This window comes from Corvus brachyrhynchos, unplaced genomic scaffold, assembly GCF_000691975.1.
Source record: "Corvus brachyrhynchos isolate BGI_N302 unplaced genomic scaffold, ASM69197v1 scaffold94, whole genome shotgun sequence".
In the NCBI taxonomy this organism is placed as follows: domain Eukaryota; kingdom Metazoa; phylum Chordata; class Aves; order Passeriformes; family Corvidae; genus Corvus; species Corvus brachyrhynchos.
The window spans coordinates 4413091-4435441 of NW_008238330.1; the positions used below are offsets into that span (position 1 = coordinate 4413091).

At 37.3% G+C, this 22351-nt stretch overlaps 1 protein-coding gene across 1 annotated transcript in view; it reads left to right on the forward strand.

Moving 5' to 3' along the window:
- Positions 1-22351, forward strand: part of CNTNAP2 (contactin associated protein-like 2) — a 1035043-nt gene that overhangs the window by 825007 nt on the left and 187685 nt on the right. The window lies entirely within an intron of this gene.

Below are 22351 nucleotides of genomic sequence, written 5' to 3' on the forward strand. Positions count from 1 at the left end.
GAAGCAAAGAAAATCTTTGTTATAAATTATGTATGTTTAATTTAACAATTTCCTTTCATAGAAAGAAAAACTTCTGCTATTCACTAATCTTGTTGCTCTGCTGGGCCCCATCAAATGTCCAGAAGAACAGCTCGATGACATTGAAAATAAGCAAAGCTTTTAATAATTCTTCCTATAAAAATGATCTCATGGAAATTTAATGGGTATACAGTGTATTTGGAAGATAAGTTCTACATCAGCATTTAAGTTTCAAAAGGGAAACAAGGCTATTATATAGCACATCAGAAGCAGTGTGAGATGAAAAGTTAAAGTTTGATCACATAGCCTTCCTTGAAAAATAAGATACAAATGTATAAAGGTTAGATGAGAGAGAAATATAGAGGTGAGTGAAAAAAGGTTAAATCAAAAGAGAATATGTTGGAACTAAATTAGTCTTTGAAAACAAGATAGTAAAATGGCATCTACTGATAGCAAGGATTTGATATCCAGTAGAAGGTATAGGGGGTTTTTCCCAATGCAGGCATTAAGTTTGTATCTCTGTTCTCCTCCTTGGAATTCACAAAACTTTTAGTGCCTCAGCTATTTTAGAAACTTGAGCCCAGTCACAAAGATTTAGTGTTAATGAAGAGAAATCAATCAAATTGTTGAAAATCAAAAAATTATACTGAGCTAGACATGACAATTTCTGTATAATGCTCCTTTAAAAGTCATCTAGATTTTTGAAACATTTTTTTTGCATAGAGCAAAGAATTAGATAGTAGTCCTAATACTTCTAATAGAAAATGTGTAGAGAAAAGTGAGACTTCTAGCTGAGTGTAGTGAAAGAAAAAAAAAACTGTACGTGAAAAGAACAGTACAATACTTATTACTGCAATTGCAATGAAAAATAAAAGAGGAGGATTTGTAACCTTTTGATGAAAAGACTTGAAGGGAGTTTTAGTATTGGAAAAGACTAGTCTCAGAAAAAGAAAAATTAGTTCAACAGAGGTTCAACTGTGCTTATAAAATGGAAGCACTGTAATAATATTTTGCATATGAGGGTAATTTCAATAGTAGTCAAAATGATATCTTGGAACCAAACTTGATAAAGATGAAACAAAGAACTAATGACATATGTTGTATTTAGAGATTTTATAATTCATTCTTCAAGGTTTATCACTTTTTCCGGAGCACTTCCTTCAAGTCAAAGTTCTGTCATAAAATGATCTCAGAAGAGTCTGCAGTGAGTTACATTTGATGTGAAATATTTTTCCCTATTAATGCTGGAGTCAGTGTCTAGAAGCATGTGGGTCATTTTACCCACATCTCAGCATCCATCTGAGTGGAACATCAGCACAATAAAATTCTTGCAGTTACTGAGACATAAAGTACCAAAAATGAATTTAGTTATGTGCAATATATGTTGATATATTCAAATATCCATTGATCAAAGCATTGCAAGAGTCCATTTTTGATTGGACATGCTAGACTGATTGCTAAAAATGACAGATGGAGTTACTGAACTGAAAAGGGGGAAAAGAGCATAATACACTCTGTACATATTTTAAGAAGCAAGACAATAAAACAAGTGAAAAAAGTTAACTAAGTTTTCTAAATCAGGAGAAGTTCATCCACTCACTATTCAATCATTTATAGTTATAAATAAGGCAAATAATTTCTATTTCTTCTAAATTCCAGAGGAAAAAAATATTATCTTCATACCAACAGAAAGTCTGTAGATATTTCAAACAATAAAATTCTGCATATCTTGAGAATATTGTACACTTTTTCGACAAAAACCATTTGCATATTCAATTAGCAATGCTTTTAGTATTAATTGTCTTTTTTTTGAAAGGAACTATTAAGACTTTGAAGCTGTTGTGTATTCAGTCATCCTGCACAGTGACTCTATTGTACCCACCTTAGGAACTGCATCAATGCATTTCACAAGTTTTTAGGGACTTATCTCATTTTGGACCAGCTATGGAGCTCTGTCATGATGCTGATATTTAGTGTGACTGATTTTTTTCAAAGATCACCCATCCATCATCAGTAAATAATGTAAAGATTAGTGATTAGTATAAAATGGCAAATAACAAAGAGCAAAGCTGAAAACAAGCCAATGTGTCTTGAGCTTTGCAAGAATGAGCAGAAGACTCAGGACTAGACAGCTTTGGATCTTCTTTAAGCCTCTGAACACAGCTGAACTGACAGCCATGTGGCGAGATCTGGATGTAGATATCAGACAGAAAGTTTTATTTCTGAATAAGTAGAAGTCAAAATCTATCATTCAATTTGACATACTTCTATCTGTTCTCAAGCAGTCAGTAAGTCTTTAATCAAGAGAAAACAAGCGGGCAGGAATTTCACTAGTTTAGTGAATTGTGTGTTTCCTCCACTCTCTTTCATGCTTACAGTATGGTAATAAGGTACAAAACAGTAATGTTGGAGAGACCTCTAAGAGCTCCTCTGGTACCTCTTGTGACAGCTGCTCCTTTGTGTTTCCTGACACATATTTCTCTGGTGCAATAGAGCCACCACTGACATAGGGCCACCATAGCCTCCCTTCGTTTCCTATTCCAGGACTTCACTGTCCTTACCATTAGGCAGTTTCACTGACATATCTTCTGGATTTTCCTTGCTCCAATTTTAATTCTTTGCCTGCCCACTGCATGAAAGCAATACAGACTGCTCTCCTGGCTTTGCAGAAGTCTATTTTGTGAGCAAGAACTGTTGTTATGTCCCTTAGTCTTTTCTTCCTTAAGCTAAATTTTGCAGATCTCTTCTTCTGTGTATGTCATGTTTTCTGGACCTCTGACCATTCTCACTTCTGTCTACTAGTCCCTGTCCAGTCAACCTCTCCCTTCCCCCTTGACTCCTTTTCCCTTTTTCTGCCTTTGCTGGTTGCTGGTTTTGAATTTTAGTTGGTAATGAAGCATGCAAGCGTTGAAACAGAAAGAGTCACTATGCACCTCTTAGAAGCTCTGTGTGTTTGTTTTTTTCAGGGCACTGGTGACTCAAATTTCAATTGTGGTTCCCCTGACTCTTCCAGTTTTTCTGGAAGCAAGTTCCCTGTCTTGTATTTGTGCTTTGCATTCATCCCTACTCAGCAATGTGTAGGATTGTCATGTTATTTTATGTTTTTCTGCAGCTTAATTTGTAGTGAACTTTTAAATCAATTAAGTTATAGGATATGTGCATGTGGTAGCTAACATAGTGAATGTGTGAAAGAAAATTTTCAAAGCATTGAGCTTTTCTGTGCACCAGAATTAAAATTATATTGTGCTGGGGCTCAATGCACAAAAGCAAGTCCTCAGTTTCAGAGGCCTGGGAATTATTAGAGAGATTTTAGCATTTTCTTGATGCTCCTGTTATTAAAAGTTATTAAAAGTAATTGGGGACATAATAAGTCATAATACTTACTACAGAGCTATCATTTATTGATTTTCAGTTCTTTCTGGGCAGCTTTGTGAAACAAGGAATTAGAATGAACTCCTTGGAGTGCAAACATTTCTCTCCTCTGTCACAAAAGTGCTCTAGATCATCATTGAGCTGGGCTGGTGGAGGTGTGGTGGGACAAGTTTTCAGAAAATTGTTTTACCCTTCTGTTATTCATGCTGAACATTGTAACTGAAATGCCTTTCACTGTGCTGTCAGACTGACACTGCCAGAATAGGAAGACAGACAGATGCTATTACACAGTGAAGAATTACCAATAGGAAAGACATTTCTTGTCCAATAAAATAGACCAAATGTTAGCTGGTAAAGGGAAATAATTCAAAAATGTGCATAAGCTAAAAAGGTAAGTGCCTGCATACACATATGGTTCTGCATACATAGCTGTATATGCATACGCATGTATACAGGGTATCTGTATATATTTTCCTATAAATATGCATACATACCTACACATATGACATGTTGGAATCCATTAAGATAGCAGGGATCCATTCTGGATCCTTGTTTTGTCTGCCTTGTTTCTGAACGTGGTAATATTCCATACATAAATTTAAAGAGACATGGAGTTTCTATTGATATGGAATTACTTCATTTGGGCTTTGATTGCTTTGCCATCTTATAAGATAAGTAGAGAATTATGACAATTTGGCACTCCCTTGTGCTATATACCACCTTTCTCCTTTTTGTCATCTCTCTCCAACTAAAAAATTCATTGCTTTACAGAAGAAAAAGAAAAAAAAACAGAGGTAAACATGAGGTAAGGCAGATAAAAGGTAGTAGAGAATAAAATTTATCTGGAAGTTGGATGCAGAATTCATAAAGAAAATAAGCATTTATTTGACAAAGGTTTGAAGGAATGTTCAGTCATCAGAGAGAACTTCCTAGCCATCAGTCTATTCCCTAAAACACCTAGAGCCACATGTCCAAATCTGTTCATTTGCTTCAAGGTCGGTCTATGCCCATTATAACACTCTTCACATTTGAATCCTAGCAATTGGTGACAACTGTAAAAACAATAACTTTTATGAATCTTGAAGAGTAGTGACCAAAGCATGGTGGATATAGGACAATAATTGCCCAGCAAACATTAATTGAATAGTGTTCCATGTATCAATTGTCAGTTAAGTATCACCCAAGTTACAATATTTTTATTCATTATATATTCAAATGCATATTTTCATATCTCCCTCATTGTGTCCCTTAATTAATTTTTTTCTACTGTTTTTATAAATAACAGTGTAGTGCTTTAACTGTTAGATTTTGCCAATTCACTGGACACGAATTGTAGAGAAAATTGTATATATTACATTGCATCTTTATTCTGCATAGTAGCATAGAGGAGAAAATATTGTCTCCTGCAAAGATATTGATCTTTTTTTTATCACCTACCTCGATTGCTTCAGTGATGCAGAGATATGTTCAGTCAGGTGTCAGAAACACCCCATAATTCACTGTGCAGGTATTTGTGTCATCTTCCTTGTAGCATAGAGGGAACTAGTGCCTCATCTGAAATGTCTTGAAATTCCATTTGTAGAAAACCCATTGTGAATGGCTGGCTGTAGGGATTGCAGAGGAAAAGAATTCTGACCCCTTTAATGAAAGACATAAGTTGTGCATCTGTGTGTTCTGCCTCTGCCATTTCTCCAAAAAGAAGATATTGATATTGCCTGCCATGTTTTCTTCCCACAATGGCAAGTTTTTGTTCCATTTCTGACTAAAGTGACAGTGTTAATTTTGAGATCACCTCTACAACAAAAGTACATGCTATATTGAAAGAATAGGGCAAAGACCAAATTTCCTTACTTCCTGTTTACAGGGTTCTGAGAAAATACTACATCACAAAAATCTGAGCATTTCTTTAAAAATTATGAGCTCACAAAACCAAAATATCACATTATAATATTCTAGTAGATAATTATTGTTTGGCATCTTGTCAATGATAGAGTTACTACACCATAGCATCTTCCTAGAAAGGTGTTGACTTAAATAGTCCTCTCATTCTTTTCATTATGTTGTCAGTCAAAATTTTAAATAAACCTCTGGCATGCTTCTGGAAAAATAGACATGAGCTTTGATTATACTTTTTCTCTTAGATCATTTGTTTGCAGTAAGCAATGACACTGTCTGTTTCTGATGAAGGAATAGAGTTCTGGAAACTTGGCAAAGAGTAGGTTTGTAGCTGTTTCACAGTCATTAATATCAGATCTGTGCAGTACTGGATGAGCCAGAAATGTATATTTCATCTAGTTCAGGCAGGTGAACATCACTGAATCTCATTTGAATTTTTTGAAGATGATGCTAATACAGTTAACAGTTTCATGTGCTTAGGCTGGGTTGATCTCTCCTGCAGAAGAACAGATGTCAAATGGTACTTCAGCTGGCACAGAGCTGGAGTTGCATAGACAGGCAATACTGGATGTGGGACAAAGCCTGCCTAGACTAAGTTAATCCATCATTGTCTTTGGACAATTTGGACTGGTGTCCTGGTTTCAGCTTGAATACAGTTCTTTATCCGAGTAGCTGGTACAGTACTGTGGTTTGGATTTAGTATGAGAATAATGATAACTCAGTTGCTGCTAGGTACTGCTTACCCTAAGTCAAGGACTTTTCCATTTCCCATGCTCTGCCAGGGAGCAGGTGCACAAGAAGCTGGGTGGGAGAAAGCCCAGAACAGCTGACCCAAATTGGCCAAAGGGATTTTCCATGCCATAGAACATCATGCTCAGTATAGAAGCTGGGGGAGTTGGCTGGGAGATGCCAATTGCTACTTGGGGGCAGGCTGGGCGCTGGTGAGTGGATGATGAGCAATTATACTGTACATCACTCATTTCTTTTGGGTTTTATTCCTCCCTTTTTATGACATTATTACTATTACTGTTGTTGGTGTTTTTATTATTTCCATTATTGGACTGTTCTTATCTCAACCTATAGGTTTTAACTTCTTTTCTCCATACTTCTCCCATCCCACTGGAGATGGGGTGTGTGTGAACAAGCATCTGTGTGGCACTTAGTTGACAGCTGTGGTCGAACCACAGCAACTGGCAGAGTGAGTTCATGTCAAATCTGTACCTTTTCCATCACACATTTGCACTATTTCTGCTCTGGTACTAGGACTCATAAAGCTACTCTTACCATATGATAGACCTGAGCAGTTTGAAATGGATTATATAAAAATGACAAATAAAATTATTCTTGATGAGTTTGGTTTCCAGCTCATTCACAGTTATTTCCTCTTCATACCTTATCACAGGATAGCACACAGATAAGAGTGCATTCTGCTTCATACACAACTCCAAATATCTTAAGAGTATGTGATTCACAACTGGAGACCTCAACACTGAACTAGACTGCTGGAGCAATGGGTTATTTATTGGGAATAAATGAAAAATTTGGCATTATAATGCAAAACTACTTTTAGTTGCTTCACTCCATGCCCATCCTTTAGTCTGTTTCCCTTTCTGAAATAAATATGTCCAGTTTGAAGCCAGGATTTCCCTGGTAGTAGTTTGTTCAGATCATCCATCAGTAAAACAGACTCACAGCTGCCAGTTCTGTTAGGTCAGATTGTACAATACCTCTATATTTCCAGAGACTGACAGAGTTTAAGACTTGAAGAAGAGGCAGCAGCTGGTCATTGCTGATAAGACTCAGTGAACACAGTAAGTCATATATAAAGTATACACTTGATACAGAATGTGCAATCAATTTTACAAGTTGCTCATTAACAGGTCCACAGCTTGCAGATCCTGCTGGATTTCACCCAGTAAGTCCACACAATACAGCGGGGTTTAGCGCTTCTTTCTGATCAACAAAATTGTGGTTTTTTCCAGTTTCTCACTAAAGGTTTATCACTATCTACAAAGTAGCAGTGTGTTGTGCACAGTTGGTCCAAAATTCTAAGCCTTCTCTCAAATTGCATCGTTGTTCTGGAATGGGATATGATGTAGGCTAACTATAGTGTAAACAGCAATTCTGTGCATACTACTACAGGTGCATCTAATTCAGAGATCATCCTGTGTGTCCCCCAAAGGCTTTTAAAAACAATTTCAGTGGGCACTTCTTAGACTTTTAGTGTAAATGGAGAATTAAAAGTAGGTCTATCTGAGTTCATATTAATGGAAATACTTCAAAACCTTGATAACTTGAATCACACAATAAACTTAGTTAAGTCATTCACTTGTAGGAAAAAGATATTGGAAAAAGATACTCAACATAACATTCAGATTTACATTTACCTTTTAATCTAATCTGATTTATAGGGTTAGTTTTCCAAAAAGAATACGTCAATAGTCAAAAGAGCAGTAAAATATGAGAAAATATTGCATGGGAAAACCTAGGACTCTTCAAACATGAATGAATCTGTCAGATCAGTTGTAAGTATCTTTAAACAAAAAAAAAAGGAAATCTCATACCAGGCTCTCTTGCCTGAAAACTATCAATCTTTTGGTCTATGAGGTGAACAGAAAACTGTCTGAACAGCCAGACTCAGAGAGTCGCGGCCAGTGGTTCAGAGTCCACTGCTGTTCCTCAGGGACTAGCATTAAAGCTAATGCTAATTAATGTTTACGTCGAAAATGGTGGGACAGAATGAACTCTCAGCTATTTCACAGGTAATACCAGAGTGGTCAGTATGATAGACTGTCACCCAGAGGAAGCTTTACGTGCTGTACAACTGGTCTGGCAGGATCCTTACGTAGTTTAATAATCCAGTTTTGGACTCCCAACTGGAGGTAGTCCAATGGTAGGGCCATGAAAATGGTTTGGAGAGTGGAGAAGATAATATAAAATATAGAAACTGAGAAAGTTGGGCTTGTTCAGGCTAGAGAATGGAAAGCTAAGGAGACATCTAAATGCTGTCCTTCATTACTTAAGGGGTGGTTTTACAGAAGTCAGGGACAGACTTTTCTCTAAGGTTGTCAATGGAATAAAAGGTACAACAGAGGAAATTCCAACTAATCTAAAGGAAAAAATACTTTACTGTGAGAGTAGTGATCCACTGCAGCAAGCTGCCCAGAAGGGCTGTGAAATCCCAAACTCTGGAGATTTTTCAGGTCTGGAAGTGCTCTGATTCAAGCCTGAAGTTAGCACTACTTTGAGCAGATGTTTGGAGTAAATGATTTCCGAATGTCCCTTCCATTCTACATCGTTCTGTTTCTTTGAGACTAATGCAGGAAGCCAATTTTGACCAGGCATTGAAGGGCAGATGAAACCTTATCAGACTGAGGAGAGTGCTTTGTGGATCTGCATGGCTTGGCAATGCCACGTGTTGTAGAAGCATCACTGGACAGTGATAAAACTATGGTAGTGAAATATGAGAGAAAAAAGAGCCTCTCAGAGGCAGAACTTCAGTAATGTGGCACGGCATGAAAATAGCAACCCTAAGCTCCACTTTCACAACTAAACAAGAATCCAGGGCTGTTTGCAGAGAAATGATGGGGTATCCATCTTATTAATTATATAGCCAAGTACAAGTGGAAAATCAGTCATGTTCTGCATCACTAAATATTCCAAGTAGTTTTCAAGGGTAGCAAATAACTTTTATTTGAAAAGTAGCTTATAAAGCCAGAAGGGATTTTTAAAATTATTTATTCTGACCTCCACTTTAAAGCATGCATGGCATTTTCTCTTTATATAGAACATATGTTTTAGAAAAGATCTTATTTTTCACTATACAAATTTTTAGTTGTAAAGAATCTAACATAACTCTCAGCAAATTGTGCAAAAGGTTAATGAACTTCACTGAACTTTATTTCTAGCTTAAAAATGCCTCACTTCATCTTCTACTGTGGGTTATTTTATGCTTTGCCTGCTAAGTGAGACATTTCATAACAACTCCTGCAACTTCTGCTTTCCCTCCAGGTATTTAGAGAGCATAACCAAGTTTGCTTTTTACTGTTTTACTCCAGTGTTTTCAAACTCATATACCAAACATCACTTCTATAGCTGGCAGCGCTCTGGGCTTTGTGGAACCTGTTCACTGAGGGAGAGACTTTGTGTGATTCAGCAGGTCAGCCCTCTTGCAAAGTGCTTGTGACTCACAAGTCAAGAAGAGCTCCGCATGATAAAGATTCAGGCCCTTTAAAATGATCAGTCTAAATCAGCTTTTTCAGTCCATTATTTTGAATCTTTCTCCATGTTTTCTTCATGGCAAAAAGGGACGTGCATGCTGTTTCACTGACACTCTGTTGTGGTTTAGGCATGGTATTCCCCAATTTAGCGTTCCCACTGAAACTCCAAACCAGGCACCGCTCATTCACTTTACCCTCCCCCTCCCTCTAAAGCAGGAGAGGAGAACTGGAGGTACAATAGGTAAAGATCACAGGCTAAGATAAAAACAATTTCCTGGAAACAGCAATGAGATAAGAAAACAAGCCATAACAACTGCAATATCAATAACAAAGTGTACAAGAGAGGCAAACAATTCACATGTGATTGCTTGGAACCGGCGCTATCCAACCACTTCCTCAGCTCGGAACCAGCATTACCCACCACTCCTTCTGCCACATTTACTCACATGGTAGGGACCCTTCCCCAACAGCCCCAGCAATGACCTGGGGTGGTATAGAACCATGTCCATGTCCCAGCCACGTTCCTTCTGGCTATTGCAAAAATCATCCCTGTCCTGGCCAGAACCAGGACACTCACATAACAGTCCAAATATATTCAAAACACTTTTTGAGACACCGAGCCTAGGGATAGCTCAAAGGGCAGCACAGCATCTCGATGATGATAGCCCTTGGCAGGCGAGTCACAGCAGTTGGAGGGCGAGCCCCTCACTCTGTGGAGCGAGGCCCAGGCCAGGGTGGTAGTGGCGTCAGCAGAGGCGAAGAAGCAGGAGGGACTCTCCGTATGGGTTCCACAAGCAGGTTTACTCCAGGTGAAAGGTCCAGGGATGAACAGCCGGTTTTACAAGAGGGTTCCAGGGTTTTGTACTCAGGGAAAGAAAGGTGGGGACAAGGGTAACAGCCAATCGGAAAGGTGGTAGCGGAGGGGTTAACTAGGAAGTAGCCAATGGAAATAGCTCATAGGAGGGATCACAGGGAACAGCAAATGGGGCATCAAGGAACATAGAACTTTCCAGAACTGATACATATTCAACTAAGAGGATAAATATTTATGATCTTCTACATAAAACTAGGAGGGGAGAACCGTAACCAACCAACTTATAATAAGCAAGTTAAAGAAACTGAGGATTATGGGAACTCACCATCACCACGGAGGTGATCTTAGACGTTGGTGCCTGACCTCCAGGACTCAGATGCTGTAATTCCCTCTGGGGTCATAGTGGCCACGGCCACTCGCACTGCAACAATGTTTCTCAGTGTAAATAGTTTCTGTATCACGTGCATCAAGGCTTCTCATTAATATCAGTGTTTGAAGAAGGTATTTCCATATCAAGTCATGGTCGGAGACAATTGCCAGGTTCAGACAAGGGCCAGCAGTCACTGGGTAAACCCACAGGTTTAAGGTCAGGCTGGAAGGCAGTCCATTGGGCCTAGGTCCAAGTTGGAGAGGTCCAAAGCTGCAATGCCTGCAGTGTTGCACATGAGGGAACACTCTGGAAATGAGCTCTCCAGGAAAGGGAGGGGCCCCCAATGAGGTTTCCTGGCAGAGTTTTTTGGGAGGAAGCCTCAGCTGAAGCCTCATCTAGCATTTTCTGGAGATGCTTCAGAGTCAGCTGAGGCTTTTCAAAGATCTCTCTGAGCAAGCTAGCCTTGAAGGCAGGGAGGTACACTCCTGGTCCTCACGAAAGAAAACTGTGTGCTGGAGCACAAGTAGTCCAAAGAATTGACCACAGGAAATAACACTGGCATTGTTATCTTCACCAATATGTCATTCTCTCTCTAGAGTGTGGAATTTAAACTCTGTCACACAAAGCAGGGGAAATCATTCATCATGTCAGTGCAGTAATACAGGATTTTCAAGTCAAGTTTTTCAGAAGCAAGTAAAATTGGAGTTCTCTTTCTACTCTTAATGTAGCAACTGGAACTCCATACGCTGTATCAGCCTAATTCCTCTGCCCTGTGAGTATATAATGATAGTTATGAAATGTCATTTCAACTCATAGAATAAGATATTATCATAATATCTTATTAAGTCTTCAGTAAAGTGCGTCATTAGCCAATTTCAATTTTCCCATAGAGAAATCTGAAACTGATGTGTGAGAATTAATATGCTTGAATGGACTGATGAAACAAGCTTCAGCAAGGAAGAAGATTGCCCTGAGCTCAGACTGTAGGAGGTGGTATCTTGACAATGTGAAACACATCACCTAACATTTCCATTTGTCAGTCTCCATCAATATGTGTGTGTCTGTTTTCCAGAAATCAATAGAGACCTAGTTCTTTACAGTAGCCATGAGACCCAACCTGACCTGGAAGAAAAATCATTTAGCTTAAAAATAGCAAAACACAAGCCCATTATCAAGGCTGAAAAATGATCAGCTGAAAAAGTGTTCTGATTATTTTCCCTTACTATCCCAGCACTGGGTGCAGAGAGTTTTCTCCAGAGTCAGGTGTAGATAACACAACACATATCTGAAGTCAGTTACCTCCCTTCCCTGCTTGTTTCCTTTTACACAGAAATTTGTATCCCTTTAAATAACTTCTCTGTAGCAACATCATCATTGCTAATGTCTTATATAATTTCTAAAATCTGCGTGTACTAAGTATACCCTCTAAAAGGTTATTCATACACTCGTATGAATTTTAATAGGAGGATGTAATAGTCTGTAATAATTTACAGGATTACAGGACTTTAAACAGCAAAAGCATTTTGAAATCAAACTGTTTGGACTGTAGAAACATGAAAACATGAAAATGCATTCTGAGAGGGCTTCTTTGGGAATGTTATTCTTTACCATCTCTCATTTCTGTATCAAATGCCCTTCCTTAACAGATGGCTTGGGTTTGGACCTCCAGCTTTAATGTTTGTTGGTCCCAGAATGATGTTTTTTGTGTAGTGTAGCTTCCTTTATTTCAATTTGGATATGCTTGATAGTCAGCCTGTTGTACACCTCAGTGCTGAAGCTCATTGCGTCATTTTTTACTCATTTGAAATCCATTGCTATTTTATGGAACACAGTGCATTGCAAGTCATGGTAATACCTGTTTGGGTCGTTATTAGTTCCAAAGGGTGGGATACCCTCCAAACTTGGAATTATGGGCAGTTTGGGAAAGGTATTGCTACCGTGCAAACAGGCTAATATCTATGTTGATATATTAGTGTTACTTCTGGCTTCAAAACTGTCCATGCACACTGTGTAATTGGAAGAAAAAAAAAAAGACAAATTTTCTTAGACTGAATATCAGTGTTATTATCAAGAATTCTTGGCTTTCAATACAGCAGTGGAGGAACAATGAAACAGAAGAAGTAAAGCTGAATGTTTTGTGGTTCCTCAAGGGTCAGAAGGGAAAAAAAGTCAACAGCAGCAGCAGTCTCACCAACGAAAGAAAACCCTTGTGCTTCCCAAAACCAATTTCCAAGAGTGCCACAGTCCACTGTCTGTATGAACTGCCAGATATTAAGTTCTCATGGATGGAGAGAAGCCTGAAGTCCTTCTGCCTCTTATAATGGCTTTTTTCTTTCAACTTAAACTACTGCTTGGGGGCAGGGAGCAACATTTCAAAAGGAGAAATGCTTGCGAGAGGTATAGGACCTCTAAGACCATTTGGAGAAAAAGCTTGCATCAGGTCTGCTAATACTGAGTGTAGTTTAATTTACCTTGGGATCTTGTTAGTTTTAGTTCATTTGTTAGTAAAATGATGGCATCGGCTCTTAGGGAGGTGTCATATTTAGTTCCACGTAGTCTGTTATTACTGCAAATCAGATAAAATGGAGCAGCAGATATTTTGGGCTGGATGATGTAGGTGCACATAAGAGTGTGCATTTTCTTCTCTGTATAGGTTAAAGGCACTCGTATGTGGGTGTTAGAAGCAAGATCCCAAGAATTATTTAGCGATTTTGAGATTATTTAATGAATGTTGTGATTGTCTTCATTATATATGAACAGCAAGGGAATTAATCTGAGAATAAGATCATGAATACAATTCTGTGATATCACTATCATTGACATAATATTTTACAGAACTTACTTTTGCTTTTGCCCTGTTGCCACATAATGTATCGAATGCTTGCTTAAATGATCCTCTTTTTGCACTCAATCTGATCAAATAATTTCTGTTTGATTTTACGCTCCCTATAAAACACACTGCTTATAAGAGTAGCCATTTTTATGCTAATAACCACAATTTATGAAGTTCTCCCAATGGTACTCTGCCATAAAATGAGGCTGTGGCTACAGAAAGCTTCAAAAGGCATCCCCTCACTGTTGAAATATCATTGGTGAGTTTCTAGGCTTTTTTACGTCCTTTTTAAGAAGTTAAATAAACCAGGGTCTTTAGCTGTATTAACCTGCAGAACTTCAATGCTAATGGCTGCATGAACGTGTGTATGCTGTTTACCCATTAGAGATTATTTTAATAATTAATTAGAGATAATTTTATCAACTGATCACAAAAACCACAGCAAAATCACGGAATCCTCTGACTTATTGTTAGTATGTTCTTCACACGACCATTGCATGGACATGTGCATTTTGTCATGATCTGGCTGGGCAAACCCCAGGGTGAGTTACAAGCTTCTTGTGAGACCTTCCCAGCTTTGCTGTTGCTGGCACCTCTTCTACCTCGGGCAGTCCTAGCTGTGAAAAGTCTATCCCAACTGCAGTCACACTTTCTAACTGTGATTTTCCTGTAGGCCCTCCTCACAAAGTGCCATAAGCCCATTCCTTCAGAACACATAGTAAAAATTATAATTAGCTGGTTTTTATTGAATATTTATGTCTGTAAGTGTTCTTTTTATCCCTCAAATGACTTTTAGATTTTGAAAGTACTTATTTTTTCTTTTCCCCTTAGCACTACCTTAAGCTAAGACATTATTCTTAGGCCTTAAATGATCCAGTGAATTTACAGTACACAATTAATTGCAACAGTAGCAAGTTCAGCATATCATGCTGTTAAGGATAGCAGGGACTGTAGTGATTTTATAATGCATTCACTTTAAATCTCAGCAAATAGTGGCATACAAGGACATCTGACAGCTGCTTTCCCCAGCTAAATCTCACCACTGAGACTTGATTCCAAGCAAAATAACAAGTCAGGCTTGGTTAGTAGTGCTGCAGCTTGGAATATGAGTTTTGACAAGGGAAAAAATCATTTGTACTGTACTAGCTTTTCATGAGCTGGGCCAAGGAGTAAATCTCTCCAATCGTAAAATAAAGCTGTCAGACAGCTTTTTCATAAGATGCCATTGGACATCAATATGACAGTTCTCCCTCCTGATCTTTTTTATAGGTTGCTAATTCTGAAAGAAAAGTCATCTTTGCCTACATATTTGTGGATTCAGACACTGACATTTTAGAGGCAGGTATACTAGAACAAAAATACAGGCTCAATAAACAGGAGTATCCCTACAGCCTTACTGAAAAGATGCTTTAGCTAAATATCTATTATCTAGGAAAAGATACTGTGTTTTCTGCTTTATAGTTTGAGATTGATATATATATGTATGAAATAAGTTCTCTGAAAAATTAACAAGCGAATACACAGGCACATGAGAATACTTTGATGAGCTGAAGAACAACGCAATGGCCATCAGCCTGGGGCATGGGCATCATTGAGGCAGCAATTTGTTTCTCAAGCACTTGAATATGTTCCCTTCTCTGTCTTTACTGGACATATATGAGAAAATCTGGGCTCTTCTCTGGCCACTTTTTATGCACCAAAACTTAATTGAAGCTCAGGAAGAATGGTGAGGACTGATTGCAGGGGTCTTCTCTTCCGGGAAAAGTGGGAAAGCCAAAGCTCCTGGCTGGACATATGAACATCTCATTTTAGTTCCTGATACTGAATGTCATGGAAGTTCTTCTAGTTTGGGTTATGGAGATGGTTATCCTTACCTCCACTTTAAAATGCATTACTTTATGGCTGTGGAGGAAAAGGAGACAGCAATTAAAACTTAACATGCTCTTAAGAAAACAGTAAATAGAGTGTGTTGTATTAACATTTACTGACATTTTTATGCTTTTCACAAGTATTTTCCAATATTTATCTTCATTTTCTATTAAAATCTTCAGAATATTTTCCATTCATAGACTACCCTTGAGGTATGGCATAATTCTGAATATCTTACAAAGGAAAAAAACCCACTTCTTTCTAAGGACTGTTGCATTAAAATGCTTTGGCCATGAATTCAGACATCAAATCACATCAATTCTTCTATTAACAACCAAAGCATGTTTCAGAGTTCTCTTTCTGGGCAGCCTTTAAATCTTATATTTTCAAGCAGTTTAAATAGTCTTTGCAAATAAATAGTACTGTCAAATAGACCAAGCACTTTAGTGAGCTTATAAGGAAAACAAATGTTTGAGACTAGTCTTAGTAAAAGAAAAAGAAATAATTTGACACTAGCACTGTGAAAAAAGAACTAAGTCAGATGTGAGTACCTACAAAATTTAAATTATCATAAATAGCAAACTAAACTTTTCAGGTTATACTTCCATTAAATACACAGGCAGCTATAAATTAGATGTTCCTAGTTTTCTGAAGTGGCCAAGGGTACTTTTAGTTTCTTTTCCATCTGTTTTCTGCCCCAAGTTTCCAATGTGCTCAAATGTCTCATTTGTGTTGCTATTAGGGTTTGACTAATCTCAACTGTTAGTCATTAGAATGGCGACCACTGATGCAAACTGTATTCACAAATAGTAAGCACTCCTTATACTTTCCCCAAATGCATTGCAAAGAATGATTTATCAGTTCACAGAATGAGAGTAACAACAAAAGAATTGACTTAGCTTGCAATTGTCATATTGAATTTGTGTATATGTTGCACAGCACATTAGTGAGCAAGAAGTGTTACTGGAAGAAATGGAAAATCGGAAAAATATTAATTAAAAGGAAAACAATCTCAACACAACCACATATAGATATTATACAAGAACTCTCCTTTTATTTTAGAAGGTTCACTCATGCACAAGTATTGTCATTGAAAAGTGGAAATGTGACCTGCCAGACTTTTCTCTGAGTTCTGTTTTCTCAGTTTCAAATAATTCGGCCTTCTGGGTGATCCCTGAAACAGGCAGAACCTGCTCATAATCCACCTGAGTTGCAGGCAGGAGCAGAATCTCTCACGGTTTAGCATCTTCAGTCAGCAGTGTCCACTCTTGCCATGAAACTCCTCAGCTGCTGGGTGTTCAGTCTAGGGGGGCACTTCCCGAGACATAAGACAGGGGCAGCAAACCAGCAAAGTGTCTACTCAGCTTCATGTTGGTCCCAAGCATTAACAAAATAATAAAGAGGAGGAAAAATCAAATCAGCACAAAATAAACTAGGGCAGCAAAGCCTGCCCAGATTTGACACCACTGGCTTTAAGAATCCTAAATTGGAACATGTAGATGTACTTGATGCATGAGGGACATTAAACCATGTTTCCTTAATCTTTTTCCAAATACTAAATCTTCAAAAGCTCAGATAAATGGCTCACAATGTTCCTTAAGAAGATTTGACCTGAGTGGAATAGATACTGCTATGGTGTGAAGAAAAAAAGCTGGCAATAAGAAGCACGGTGAAAGCTGTGAAGCACACAGCCATATTAGCATGCTGAACTTTTCAAACAGTGACAAAATTATTCTTTCAGTGTCTGTTTCTTCACTGCAATAGCAGATAGAATTTCTGCACAGGTGTTAATGAACCATGACCTTAAATCAAGTTGCCCTTGTGAGTCTAAATGTACTGTGTTATAGTGTAGCTGAATGCAAATGCATGTTTAAAGAAAGTATTTAATCCAGAAATAGAGGAATTATACCTGGCTTTCCACATGTGCAGATTGATTTTTTTTTTTTTTTTAAGTTTTGTCTATTATTTAATCATCAGATATTACCCCTGGGAAATAGCTTTCATTTCTACCTATGATTAATTCAGGTGTCCAAAACTGCAGTACGTTTTGGAAAGATATCTTTGGGCCTAGTCTGCCAATAACAACAACTGGGTAATTAATTCAAGATGTTCCATTAAAAAAAGAAGTAAAAGACTGAACAAGAGAATATTTTCTGAAGATAAAAACAGTTATACAAGTTCTGTAATTGTTGTTGACAGTCCTTAGTATTTAATGGGGATCTGTAATATTAATGGAAACTGGAAAGGACCCATTTAAAATAAAACATTTAAAAGTTCAATTCAAAGCTATCCACTCCTGTAAAGGAACACCTAATTGCTTCCAGGGAACAGCTAAATGGAGTTATTAAAGTTAGACAGGGTCCCCAGTAAGTAATTTTCACTGGTCTTGTTTTTCAGAGGTTCTGAGCCATTGACTTCCATTTGAAAGTATTCCTAGCCTTTCTTTATAAACCATTTCCTTTGGTTTTAAGGACCATATAAAGGTCAGGAAAATTTCCAGAGCAAATGGAACAGACGCATTTAGCTTCTCCAGGTATTTTACAAATAAATACAGTCATCAGCATTCTGAGGGCTGTATTTTGAATGGAGCCTTTGAATGCAGAGTGCCTTGGAGCATCTGTCCACTTAATTTAGTTCCCTGAATTCTCTCAGTATTGCTGCTTCAGTTACTAGTACTGAACACCTAGAAATAAAAGCCCTAAAATGCTAAAAGTAGCAGCATTTTAATTAATCAGTTGCATTTAAAAATAGTAAAACCAATTGTTTATATTAAATGCTCAGTAGAATATAAAGTGTACTTTCAAAAGTTTTACATTTTGACACTGTTCAGCTGTATTAGAAATAAATATATTATTGACTATTAAGAGTTCTGTTCATACTACATTAACTTTTGTTGGATATGGTTTTATATTAAATGAAATGGTTCACACAAAGATACATTTATGAGATGAAAAAGGAATCACTTTTTTATGACATTCTGTGAGAATACAAAGAAGTGATCTGTGAGAATACAGAAAACTTTCCTTAATCTTTACTTTTTCTTGAATATTCTGTACAGGAGAACTTGATAGAAAACATTGATACCAGATTCTTTACACACTTTCACCTAGTAACTGCAAATCTGGGCATTTAAATAAGAACCCATATTTTGCAATAATTTTAACCAAAGCCCATTACTGCAAAGACACTGCAACCACTGTTAAATGTATTGCATGTAAATGTTAAAGGCTTTTGAGTGTGTGTGTGTGTGTGTGTGTGTGTGTGACAGGAATCAGAGAGATTCAAATTTCTATGAATATGATTTGAGTCTGATTTTGTAGCCGTGCTCATATGTCTGCATGCCCCAATCATATTGGCCATTTTGTCCTTAGAATACTGTTCTTTTCTGTGGGGTTGTAGGATCTCCTAAAAACTGGATATCTTTATCCATTCTGTTGGTATCCACATCTTACTCTGATATCATTGCTTTCCTGCTAAGTACACAAAACCTTGCAAGGGGCTTCTCTTCAAGAAGGGTGTTGGAAAGGCATCCTGATCATAACTCAGCATGGACAAACCTGAACACTTCCCACAGCATCCCTCAAAGGGGAGCTGGTTTGTACCCAAAAAGCAGTTCTGCATCAAGGCTTTATTCTAATCAAAATCCCATGGCAGGCAGAGAATCTCTTTCCTCCTCCATCATCTCATGATGCTATTTGTCCACAAAAGCTTGGGGGGGAAAAAAACCACTCAGTTGATGACAACAACTCAAAAGCTACCCATGGCTCAAAATTTATATATGAGGTAAGAAAAGGTAATTTAAAAACCAGAAGAAATATCTTCTGGTATTGCTTCTCATTGTAAAACATTTGAAAACTACTTTTTTGTCCTTAAACTGAATTTATATACTGTTAATTCCATAAGACCAACACTATTGATAGTTTAGCAAAACAATAATTTTTGGTAAAATAGTCTGATACTTAAAATTACATCCATTAATGATCAGTCTTCACACTGGACTGCACTGCTCCATCTACTTGGATTAGCCTTTTCCAAAACCTTCCAAAGCAGAAAAAAAAAGCAAAGGTCTCTGGAGTAGAAAGATTTACATTCTCAAAAGGAGGCTATAGACGTATAAAAGAGCATGAATTGAGAGAGGGGAACAGGGGTCCTATTTCTAATTTTTTTTTTCCTGGATGATACATCCTTCTCCCTTCTAGCCTTTCTTTTCTGTTGTTTTTTTAATCTCTCCATTTGCAGGGTTTTACTCTTTGTCAGTCATAGCAGTGTCTGCAATATTACTGCATAGCATTCCCAATTTGAAGCATATGAACTTTAGCCAAAATGCTGCTCATCTTTTTCTTGGCTGATATGAGGCAGGAAGACTGAAAAGGGTTGTTTCCATTTGATTTGACTGGCACAGAGCAGATGGGACATAACTGTGTCTCCACACCTTTTGCTTTTATTAACCATAGAACGTAAAGGAGCTCCAGTATCTCTTATATGGCCATTGTGGTGGAGAATGATCTGGTGTGGGGCTCTTCTTATTCCTGTACCTGGGGTTATGTCCCAATGGGAAGTCCGCCCTACTGCGTGGATGCCAGCTAATCAAGATCTCCTCTGTTACAAGCCTTAGCATAATATGCCAGGCAATCGGAGTCTTGGGTGGTGTTCACAAGGCAGTGCTGTGATTGTTGCTTGTGGGGATGTCTAGGAGAATATGTGCTGAATGCAAAACCCTTAAAATCATATATTATGTTCTTGACCTTTCTGGAAATTTTAAACACGCACATTAGTCTCTTCCTAAATGTGTGTTCCAAGGCCTGAGGGTAGGTCTTTTCTTCAGAATGAAGAAGCATGGGTCCAAATGGGGCCTAGCCAGCATATATGCACACTAAAAACAATAGATGTGAAAAACAGCTCTGCCTATGCTAGGATACGCTCATGGTTTAAAACTGTACATCAATTGTCATTTAAATGAGTTCAAACATGCCCCATTTGTGTCTGTCATAGTGGCCTGTGACAGCCATCACTGTAGTCTGTAATTCTGCCGTCACTATCGTCTGCTTTAGTCATTCTACCTGTTTCTGAATTTTTGATCCACTTTTTGACAATCCTAAGTAATTTTTTTTCCTGGTGCTTTAATTAACAGTCTTGCTTCCCAGCAAATTACTTGCTGACTGAATCATGCAATTCTTCGCTTGACAGAAAGGATGTAAACAAAGAGAATTTTGAGTAACAGTCAAAATGGCAGCATTGGTGCCACAGCATAAAAACTAACTTCAAAGATGGGATGGAAAAACCCCATAAAATAGGAGTCTCAAATATCATTAATTCTGTAGTCGGATCCTGTATTAATAAAAGCGATTCTGTCATTCTCTGTGGAAAGATAACATTTACCTTTAAATGCTTATTAAAGAATCTTTTGTAATCCAGGGCTATGTACTGTCAGAATTGCTAGATTTCATTGCTTAGGTTGGGAATGCTGCTGCAGCATTCACATGGCACATTCTTCTAACTTGCAGCACTTAGTGATAATTGAGTCACAGAAGCTAAAATGACCAATTTAGAGTCTAGAATAAAGTCACACGATTACCACGCCCATTGCATTAGCACTAGAGCTGAATGGCCGTACTGTGCAACACAGCAACATCTAATAAAAACCTTCAGCCGCCACGAATTTTTCACATTACTGTATTTTTGTTATCTTATATGATGTTTAACAATTCAAATACATCAGAGAGATGTGCATTTTGGGGTTTAGGTATTCTTTAAACATATGTTTGGTTGTTCTCTTCATCTCTGGAATTTAATTTTCTTTAGAGTTTGGTGTGAATTACTTTCAACTTCTGTCTGAAATAAGTGGCTTTATGGTCCAGATGATCAAATCTAATTGTGAAATGGCTATTTTAAGGATTATGCCTGTAGTTCTGGGGGGATGTGTGAGATGTGCAAACAGAAAATTATGGAAGTAGAATGTCTATTATGTAGGATTTTACTGGTGAAATTTATTAATAAATGAATTCCATAGCTTAATTTCATTTAACATAAAATTTCCAGCAGCAGATCAGATGAGGGAAAAGAGACATTTAAAAAAAAAAACATGTTTATAGACTAAGGTCAGTCATTATTTTTCAATGTCAAAAATCACTAAGTACATTGATACTGATTAAGTTATTCACTTGTGTTTGATGTTAAGTTCATATTTGAGTGTCTTGCTGAAGCAGAGGAATAAAAAAAATAATTTTCCAGTAAGGGCATTTTTTTCAAATTAGAAATAAGAGTGGAGGAGGGTTGATTATTTATTCATTTATTTATTTATTTACATATAAGGGCTTAGTTGGTCCAAAAGGATTAGCAATAAGCTCAGAGCAGTATATGAAGATATTAAGTTGCAAACCCAATGTGAAGAAATATGATTACATCTAAGTTCAGAGCACCTCTGGTAAAGAATTACATTAAAAAAAAAATTGCTTATTTTTAAATGGTTAAGATGCTTTTGGAGTTTGATAGTATCTCTTTACGCTTTGTTTAGCACCAGCTGCAGAGAGCATGATGAACGTTTGTTTTCCAGTGAAGACAGAATAATTTTCAATTAAAAGCTGTCGTTTAAAAAAAATAAATAAATAAAAAAGAGAAAATAAACACATCTTTCTGTGCAGCATTCAAGGTCAAATATTGAAATAATCCATCTGATATCTTACTATATGGTTTGAACTGAATTGAAAGTAATTATGGAGTCTGCCCACATATTCTCATTATACAGAATACAATTAAAAAAGCTAAACGAAGAGCATATAAGATAAAAAAATAATTAATTTCAGTCATTATACATTGTGTGAATACAGAAAAGAAAATGTGTTCTGTTTACCTGGCAGAGTCTTTTGAATACCTTTAGTAATAATGAATTCATTTGTTTGCCAGCAATGTGGGATGGCTCCAGTTATGCGTTGTTAACATTTGCATATTAAACATCTGAG